Source organism: Megalobrama amblycephala, linkage group LG1, assembly GCF_018812025.1.
Source record: "Megalobrama amblycephala isolate DHTTF-2021 linkage group LG1, ASM1881202v1, whole genome shotgun sequence".
Taxonomy (NCBI): domain Eukaryota; kingdom Metazoa; phylum Chordata; class Actinopteri; order Cypriniformes; family Xenocyprididae; genus Megalobrama; species Megalobrama amblycephala.
The window spans coordinates 27,282,150-27,292,537 of NC_063044.1; positions in this window are offsets into that span (position 1 = coordinate 27,282,150).

Genomic DNA, 10,388 nt, shown 5'->3' on the forward strand with positions numbered 1-10,388 from the left:
TTGGGAAGTCTGAGTTTCCATCTTGCAATTCTGACATTTTCCTCAGAATTCTGAGTTTACATCTCGCAATTCTGACTTTTCATTGGAAATCTGACTTTACATCTCGCAATTCTGACATTTTCCTCAGAATTCTGAGTTTACATCTCGCAATTCTGACTTTTCATTGGAAATCTGACTTTACATCTCGCAATTCTGACTTTTTCCTCAGAATTCTGAATTAAATTCCCTAAATTCTGACTTTTTTTTTGGAATTCTAAGTTTACATCTCACATTTCTGACTATTTTCCTAAGAATTCTGTTTATATCTCGCAATTCTGACTTTTTTCCTCAGAATTCTGAATTAAATTCCCAAAATTCTGACATTTTTTTTTTTTTTTTGGAATTCTGAGTTTACATCTTGCAATTCTGACTACACATTCCAAAAAAGTTGGGACAGGTAGCAATAAGAGGCCGGAAAAGTTAAATGTACATATAAGGAACAGCTGGAGTACCAATTTGCAACTTATTAGGTCAATTGGCAACATGATTGGGTATAAAAAGAGCCTCTCAGAGTGGCAGTGTCTCTCAGAAGTCAAGATGGGCAGAGGATCACCAATTCCCCCAATACTGCGGCGAAAAATAGTGGAGCAATATCAGAAAGGAGTTTCTCAGAGAAAAATTGCAAAGAGTTTGAATTTATCATCATCTACAGTGCATAATATCATCCAAAGATTCAGAGAATCTGGAACAATTTCTGTGCGTAAGGGTCAAGACTGGAAAACCATACTAGATGCCCGTGATCTTCGGGCCCTTAGACGGCACTGCATCACATACAGGAATGCTACTGTAATGGAAATCACAACATGGGCTCAGGAATACTTCCAGAAAACATTGTCGGTGAACACAATCCACCGTGCCATTCGCCGTTGCCGGCTAAAACTCTATAGGTCAAAAAAGAAGCCATATCTAAACATGATCCAGAAGCACAGGCGTTTTCTCTGGGCCAAGGCTCATTTAAAATGGACTGTGGCAAAGTGGAAAACTGTTCTGTGGTCAGACGAATCAAAATTTGAAGTTCTTTTTGGAAAACTGGGACGCCATGTCAATCAGACTAAAGAGGAAAAGGACAACCCAAGTTGTTATCAGCGCTCAGTTCAGAAGCCTGCATCTCTGATGGTATGGGATTGCGTGAGTGTGTGTGGCATGGGCAGCTTACACATCTGGAAAGGCACCATCAATGCTGAAAGGTATTTCCAAGTTCTAGAACAACATATGCTCCCAACCAGACGTCGTCTCTTTCAGGGAAGACCTTGCATTTTCCAACATGACAATGCCAGACCACATACTGCATCAATTACAACATCATGGCTGCGTAGAAGAAGGATCCGGGTACTGAAATGGCCAGCTTGCAGTCCAGATCTTTCACCCATAAAAAACATTTGGCGCATCATAAAGAGGAAGATGCGACAAAGAAGACCTAAGACAGTTGAGCAACTAGAAGCCTGTATTAGACAAGAATGGGTTGAGCAACTTGTCTCCTCAGTCCCCAGACGTTTGCAGACTGTTATAATAAGAAGAGGGGATGCCACACAGTGGTAAACATGGCCTTGTCCCAACTTTTTTGAGATTTGTTGATGCCATGAAATTTAAAATCAACTTATTTTTCCCTTAAAATGATACATTTTCTCAGTTTAAACATTTGATATGTCATCTATGTTGCATTCTGAATAAAATATTGAAATTTGAAACTTCCACATCATTGCATTGTTTTTATTCACAATTTGTACAGTTGGAAATATATTCAAATTTGCCTTATTTTCCGACTAGTTGTAGCCTATATGTTTTTTTTCTCATTTGAGCCTTTTAGGATTTCTTCCAGAAAATCTGATAAGCAATTCCTTAGTATTATTGACAAGGGAATTTTTGTCAAGGTTTATTTTGGTTTGTTAACATAGTTCATGTTCTTAACAAAAGCTTCATTTCGTGTCTCATCGGATTCCCAACAAGCAAAGTTGAGAAACCATTGAAGTGAGAAATGTTTCCCAAGGTGACCTTGAAACTTACTGTTGTCTCAGGTTTCTAACACACTGATCAGTCATCAGACACCAATAGGGACAGATCAATGAGTGTCAGAAGAAAGCAGCAGCAGTCACTGACCTCCCCCCTGAGCCCTCGCATGAAGAACACATGGCACCATCAATCCTGCTGACCAGGAGCCGTCTTACTGGAACATCCAGGCTGGCTGATGCTTCTGTAGAGTATTGTATATGGACAAATGCACTCGTTTAGCTACTGAAATGGCTTTCCTTTTGATCAGAGGCTCAGCTTCAGAAGCCAAGAGAGCCTCATGCAAACCGCATCTGATGCAAAGAGCTGCAATACATTTATATTTATAGTGAACTCTGAAAGTCCACACTGACAAATCTGAGATTCAAAACAGAAGTCTAGAAATAAACAATATTTTAGGATTTTGAGTATGTATACACACCACTGTTTATAGGAACCCTGCAATAAACAAGTGCACAATTGTATTGAATGTGCACTTGCAAATCTTAAAAGTATATTTTAAAAACTGTATTTGCAGTTATTATAATATTAATTAAATAAAAGGCCACTTAAGTGCACTTAAAAAGAGTACACTTTCATGTTTCTTAACACTGTCAGGGTTCTGCCCTGACAGCCCTGTCTGTTTTGTCTTTGTTTAATGTGTCCATGTTTATGTTGTGTCTGAGCACATGGCTTTGTCTGTGTTTGTGTCTGCCATGTGCTCCTCTGTTCCCTCCTCCTTGTTTGTTACCACGCCCTTTGGTCTAGTCCTTGTTTAGTCCTTGTTTGTTTATTAGTGTTCTCACCTGTTCCCTGCTCCCTTTCTTGTTGAGTCCTCGTTAGTCTAAGTGTTGTCACCTGTTCCTCGTGTTCTTTGCCTCCTTTATATTGTGCACTCTTTCCCTCATGTCTTTGCCAGTTCGTTAAACTTCGTGCCTGTATTCTAGTCTTTTGTTCACCTAAGCTCTTAGCGTTTTGTGTAGAAGATTCTCGTGTCCATTTAGTCATCGTTGTCTTTCTTGTTTCAGACCATCTAACCACCTGTCTTGTCTAGCCCTGGTAGTGTCTCTGGTCTCCCCCTGTCCTGTCCTACACACACTGAGGATCCCTGTGGCTGCTATATCTCTCCGCCAAGCAGCCAGACTGGTTCAGTGCCTGATCGTATCTGATGGTTCAAACTACTTATGCTGGTTGATCCTGTCCGGCTCCCGCTACTGCTTTGGGCCTCATACTGCGCACCTGCCAATGTTCACCGGCCTGCTTACTACCTGGGCTGTTCTCAGTGGCTGTTCCCTCAGCGTGCTCGTCTTTGTGTCTCACCCCCTTCCTACCGTTAGGACTGTGTTCACCTCCTCACCCTCTATATTCCAAGTCTGTCAATAAACCTGTAAAACTCATCCTGCGTTTGAGTCCTCCCTCACAGATCCCTGACAAACACACTTATATGATATATGAAGTAACATACTGTATATTTTAGTGTTCTTCAGTTCTGCTACTCGAGGTCCACAGTCCTGCAGAGTTTCACTGTAACCCTGATCAAACACGTTGGCGTATTAGTTATAATGACGTTGCATTAGGTGCAGAATTAAAAGTTTGCAATCTAATGACTGACTTTTGGGGGTACAGTAGTTATAAAAATTTATTAAAAAAAAAACATAAATAGATTTGTTGAAGGTTGCTGGATTGGATGTGACTTAGCTTGAGAGGCTTGACTTTTGATCATGAACAATATAAGAAATGGTGACTTGCAGCTGATGGAACAGATCCATTGAGTGGCGGCAGGTACAGTATACAATACAATCTGATGTTCTGAAAGAGCCACTTCATTATGAACACTGCAAAATGGTTGAAAAGCTTTCCATCTCAACTGTACCAAGAAGGTATTGACATAAACCTGATTGTCCATTTCAAAAGTACTTGGCAGATATGTGGATCTGTAAGCACTGAAATTCATCTCTGCATAAACGCAGTCACCTTCAGCAGGCTTTTCTTTGTTACTGTAGTAACAACAGTGTAGTGTGTTAAATATTTACTATGTGTGAGCTTTAGTAGCTCAATTTAAATTCATTTTAACTCCCATTACCCACGACACATAGCTGAAGCTTTGTTTTTGGTTGTGCCTGAGGCCAGAACTCACAAATAATGAGGAGTTATTTTTTATTTTGCATTTGTTTGGTTTAATGAGAATTAATAGAGTACTTTAAATTACATGAATCCTCGTTTTTCTCATCAATAGAAACATAAAAGTATAATTTTCATTGCTCTCAAACAAGAACAGAGTTGCTTTATACAGCTGTTTTTTCAATGAAGTGACAAGATAAATGTCTTTCAGTCACCAAGGCCACATCGTGCAGCCCCCAGCATGTGTTTGCGTTCATTTGACCTTTACTGCTAAGAGCTCTGACAAGTATGTTGAATGGTGTAAATTAATACAAAGGAAGGACAAAACGTGCAGTTTACAACTGTGTACTCTATGTGGAATATTGTGTCACATAATACATGAACACATAATACATGACATCGCCATTGGTGTAGTTTACACAGAGACAATAATGGTATCATTTTCAAAAACTTCCACTTTGAAACCCATTTTCAAAAGTTTGCATTTTCAGTCCCCCAAAATGCCATTTTCATGTAAATGAATGTCCAAAATGCATTTTTAGTTGAAAATGGAGTTGAAAATTTAGTTGTAAATGGCCCGCTGTTTATTTTTAAAAGTATATTTTTAAGATTTGATATAAACAAAATAGTCAGCGTTCAAGATAAGAACTTGCTATGATCAACAGTAATTTGCCTCCATCAAGTTTGATTTATTTTACAGACCCCCAACTCTGAAAGTCTTGATACTGTAATGCTGTGACATGACTTGACAGGAGCATTATAGAATAGCATTTTCTAGAAATGCACAATACAATTCTGAAAACATAGTGGTGTCTATTTTACCATCTGTAACCTGTGGCAGTGACATTGACAAGCTTATTTTAAGACTCTCATTTGACAAGTTTTGACTGTTGACATTAACAACAAACACTTTAAAATGGCTTTTGCAGTGGAAGGCTTTGCATCTTTGATGTCTGGTGTTAGGGCGGAGAGGGTTTAAACACGCAGTGGGCGCAGGTCAAACTCAGAAGCGCTTTATCTGAGCATGAGCGCCTGAATCCTCATGGGGATCCATAATCCAGGTAATGTCCTTATCTGTCCCCAGCCATTTCTGATTAGTTCTCATCTGGGAAATCACACAGCGGCCGGATTCCACATCCGGTAATCAGGATTAATGCCAGTCAGAATTTCAGAATAGAATGAACTATGATACTTTTAGCTGTGTGCTATTTGTGGAAAAGTGGTCTTGTGACAGCTATGACTGAAGCATTACACGCAACAGCTGACGAAAGCATGCCCTCATGAAGACTCTATTAGAGTAAATATATTTTATAAAATAAATTATATCATTCTGTTATTATAATCAGATAATTTGTATAATGATAAGTGTATTGCAATGTTTTACATTTTCATTGCAATTAAACATTTCCCCTGCACAGTAATCTTTTCTCACAGAAAATCTCATTACTGTAATGTGAAAAATACTATTTAAAAACACTTTAGATTTATGTATGAATTATGTTTTTGAAGTGCATATAAAATTTCCATCCATTTGGATTGCACAGTTTTAACGTAAACAAATATTAGTCAGTCATACATAAATAAAACTATACTAACTATAGTACTAATAAACTGAATGTGTTTACACAATAACCAGTTTTCTATATTTATCATCAATCAATCCGATTTTCTTCAATCTCATACATTTTAACAAACTGAATATCACTTGTTCCACAGCTAGCCATATTTTAATCCTGTTCATACTTTATATGTCAGGGTTATATCAGGTTTTATTGTGTTTTCGTTCATGTGCCTTTCAGTTTAGTGTACGTTTACATGACAAAGATGTACTAAAATGGAAAAGTTTTTCCTTTGCATTTTTGAAAGGTTTTGCACACAGATGATTTTTTTCGCATTCACACGGAACCATGAAAATTATTAAAAACACTGTATTATTTATGCCTGGCCAGTAGTTGGCGATGTTGCTTTTGTAGTTTACACAGAGAAGATACCGGGATCATTTTCAAAAACTTGCACTTTGAAACCCATTTTCAAAAGTTTGCATTTGTCATGTAAATGAATGGCTAAAACGCATAAAAAGTTCTCAGTTTTTAGTTGAAAATGGTGTCACGTAAAGGCCGGAACACACCAAGCCGACGCCGATGAACTAGTGGCGACAAAAGCAGATTGTGGGGTTGGCTCACGTCGGCAGCATCTGTGTCCAAAGTTGCCCTGACACACCAAACCAACGCTAGACAGCCGACGGCCAAGTAGCACGTCCGTTCTGCGCCTGCGTGAGATGAAATGCCTTTCCAAACCAGCAGGTGGCAGTAGTTGAACAGTCAATCAGAATGATCAGATGGCCTGATGGATCGATGACGGACCTGTACCAAAAGGCACGCTGGGATGATGAGAATCTTAAACAGCTCTTCTGGAGCAGGATGATATCCTTGGACAGATGCTGCTGATGTCCTTTTGCTGAGATTATCAAGGATGATCAAGGATGATACCATCAGCTCAGACTCCCCAGGACATTTACCACCTCCAGCAGCCATCTCTGGAGACGGGACTCATTGTCAGAGCCGGGAATGTCCTGGACGGCAAGAGAGATCCTCTGCCATTGACCTGATGATGATGCCCATGTCTGCTACAGAACAAGAGCCCAAGCCAAGTGACAGCCACAGAGTTCATCCTGCAGCCAGGAAATCCCGAGGCCAGAGCTGATCGCCAGTCCTATCTCAGAGTCAGCGCCATCAAGACAGTCCACCCCACCCTGTGTAACCCCTCCGGTTCTACTCGCACCACTCAAACCGGGGTTTCCAGCATGGGAGGCGGGCATGCTAACAAGGATACTAAAGGCCGCAGCCTCTAACATCAGGTACTAGTGCACTTCTTGAGGCCAGGGGAGTGAGGTTTACTCGCACAGCTCTTACTATTTTGCTTCCATTACACTAACCCCCTAAACCTCACTCCCATCTGGGTCATGACACCAATGTAACCCCTCCAGTTCTACTCGCACCACTCCACGTGGGAATCAATCTGCTGTTTCCAGCATGGGATGCGGGCACACTAACAAGAATGCTAAAGATTTCAGCCTCTAGCATCAGTTGCTAGCTCACCTCTTGAGGCCAGGGGAGTGAGGTTTACTCACACAGCTCTTACTAGTTGGGCTGTTACACCAGAGCCAGACGAGGAGCACTGGCTCAAGGATTTTACTGCAGAGCCAGCTCCCACCCATGTACCCACCCGAACTCTCTTCTCCTCAGCCTGCTTCAGTTAATGTCCTTGATGACTCGGTCCTACCTGTTATTCTTCCCACCTGGTTGTTCCCGTCCACTTCACTGGCTCTGTCCACATTCCTGTGTTGGCCTGCTCTGCTGGTGCCTCACAGCTCCTTGACTCCACCATCACCGCTGTTTTCGTACAGCTCTCCAGCTCTGCCTTGGGCACTTTCACCACCAGCAATGCTCTGTGAAGCGGATCCCCTGGTCTCCACCTCTGCCTGTCTGCTCTGCACTCCCTCAGCTCCGTCGTGGTGCGCCATCACTCAGGTTCCAACAGGCTCCCTCGTCCATCTGGCTCCACCTTGGTCTTTCATCATCCTGTTTTCACTGTGACCTCCTTCCAGGCCTCCTGCTTCAGCTTTAACCCCAGAATCAAAACCAAATGCTTTTGTTGCCAATTTTATTAAATGTTTCAGTTTCATTTTCTGGGGTTAAAGCTGATGTGGTCATGTGTTTGTGAGATCCAACCTAAATGGTTATATATATGATCTAAATCTAAATTGGGTTGACTTGATGTTCTGAGGGTGAATTGAACATGAAACAGACTAGTAACTACACAAGCTGTTTTAAACAGAACACCTAGGGTAAGCAACAAACTTCAAAAACATAAATTATGTAACGAAAGAAAATAAACAGCAAAGATGACGTTTTTGGAGATGCTAGTTAGCAAAGAAGGGATGAGTAAGAGCGTTTCGTGAGCTGTGAAGAAGGGGTTGTGGGGAAAGAGAGGATATGACATTCAGGTTTCATAATTTAATGAGAAATGTTCAGCTGAAAGGGCTTTTGTGAGTAGTTTTTCATGGAACAGGATAGTGGAGACTCAGTGTGCCTGGAAGAGGTCATCTTCCTGGTTCCACATTCTCTCTGACTGTAATTACAGAGAAACACATGTTAGCTGGCCAGGTTTTCACTCACAGATCTTTGTCTGAGGGCAGAACTGAAACTGTGGCATTTTAATTTGCCCTCACAACTGTGAAACTTGCCCTTTTCCTAATGGATACAGAAACTCTGTGTGCTAATTACTAGTTCAAACTCAGCTTCTCCAGCTTGAACACAACCTCAAGGCAACAGCAAGAACTTGTGCTTCTTCTTCATGCTGTAAAGTCCCGCTTGGGGAATGGATAATGAAGGGGAATTATAATTAAAACAGTAGCCACAATTTTTACAGACTGTAGTTTTATTTTTATTCTCATCATATGTGCCCAGTGTAGAGTGGATATTTTTATGGTCATAATATACTTTAAATGAATATACTTAGGTGCGAACTGAATGTCTCAAATTCACTGGCCAATATGAGCACAGTTTGAGACATTGTAGAGATCTCTTCTGAAGCACTAGAGGAGACATTCCGTAATATGCGATTGCTGAGGTTGTTTAATCAGGAGAAATATCTGATATTAATGAGACTCAAGCATTAAGACTCTCCATTTAACCTCATTTAGGAGAAAAACTGTATTTCTTTTGTGACCGTTCTGTCCTATGAGGCGGTTGCAGCTGAACCTAACAATAGTGCTGTCAGATACTCCGTATCTTCTTCCTCTCAGTTGTTTTGTTATTGTATATGTAATTCTGCCATGTTTAAAGCACTAAAACAATTACACAGTGATGCCTTGGGAAAAGGAAACCCATGAATTAATGCCAATAACAACCCAGAGAGTGCAAATTAAAACAGAAAGCCTCGGAAAAGCACGACCTACATTGCTCCGCTCATAATCCGCAGATTTTTTCATTTCCACCTGGCGAATTGCCAAGGCGAGGATTTTGCAGCTGTTGGAAGCAATTTGATCCAAAACAGAGGACCAGGGGAAAAAAAAAAAGCCATTTATGTCTATTCAAGGCTTGTGTGGATGCAAACAAAACAGCATAGCATCTCACTTCCATTATGAGAAGAAAATCAACACAATGCCTTCCCAGAAAACCCATCGTCTGATCTGAGAAGTGATGCATCAGAAAACACGTATTGTCTAGACATGCCAGAATAGAGACACCTACATGGTGCACGAAACAATTTCATTGCAGGTCGTTCCTGAGCTCTGGTAATGATTCACTCCTTCAGACTTTCTGAGGTGCTTCACCAAAGCACAGTCATTCACTACGAGTTCAAAAGGAAAGAGGTGCAAACAAAGGGTTTAATCCAAAACCCATGAGGTTTTACCCTACAACACCTACAGCTATGCCAGCTGTCAAAGAGATATACCAGTTTGAGACCAGGTAGTTAATGATATATTTTATGATACAAGGCGATCAAGAAATTTAGACCAGAGGGCTTAACTGAGACCCCCAAATGTGTCAGAGGACTATTCAAGACCACTAATTAGTGTGCCATATTTCACAACTCTCCTTAAAATCATCATAAACTCCCTCTACAGAGGACAATAAGAAAAATAATGGATACAGCAGGGGCTACGCATCTTTGAAAAGCCATTAATGGAAATTGGTTTTGCTATATTATGATGAACTGAACAGAATATTGCATTAATGTGTCTATTTAAACTTGTTATAGTGTTCACCCCCTAGTTTCAACCCCAACACATGACAGATTTGGACAAATAAAATGGAGAAACAATTAATTATGAACTTAATGCTTGCTGAGCTCAGACTGAGATTAGGTGCAATCAAATTTTCAACAAAATTTTACTTGTAAAAATCATAATTATTTTTGTCAATAATTTTGTGGTCTTTGTTTCAGAGATTTTTATTTATTTATTTAAAAATAAATTGGTACTTTTATTCAGCAAGGGTGCATTTAAGGTGCCCTAGATTATGTTTTTAAAAGATGTAATATAAGTCTAAGGTGTCCCCTGAATGTGTCTGTGAAGTTTCAGCTCAAAATACCCCATAGATTTTTTTTTTTTAACTGCCTATTTTGGGGCATCATTATAAACGCGTCGATTTATGCTGTGGCCCCTTTAAATCCCGTGCGCTCCGCCCACAGAGCTCGCGCTTGCCTTAAACAGTGCCGTAACAAAGTTTACACAG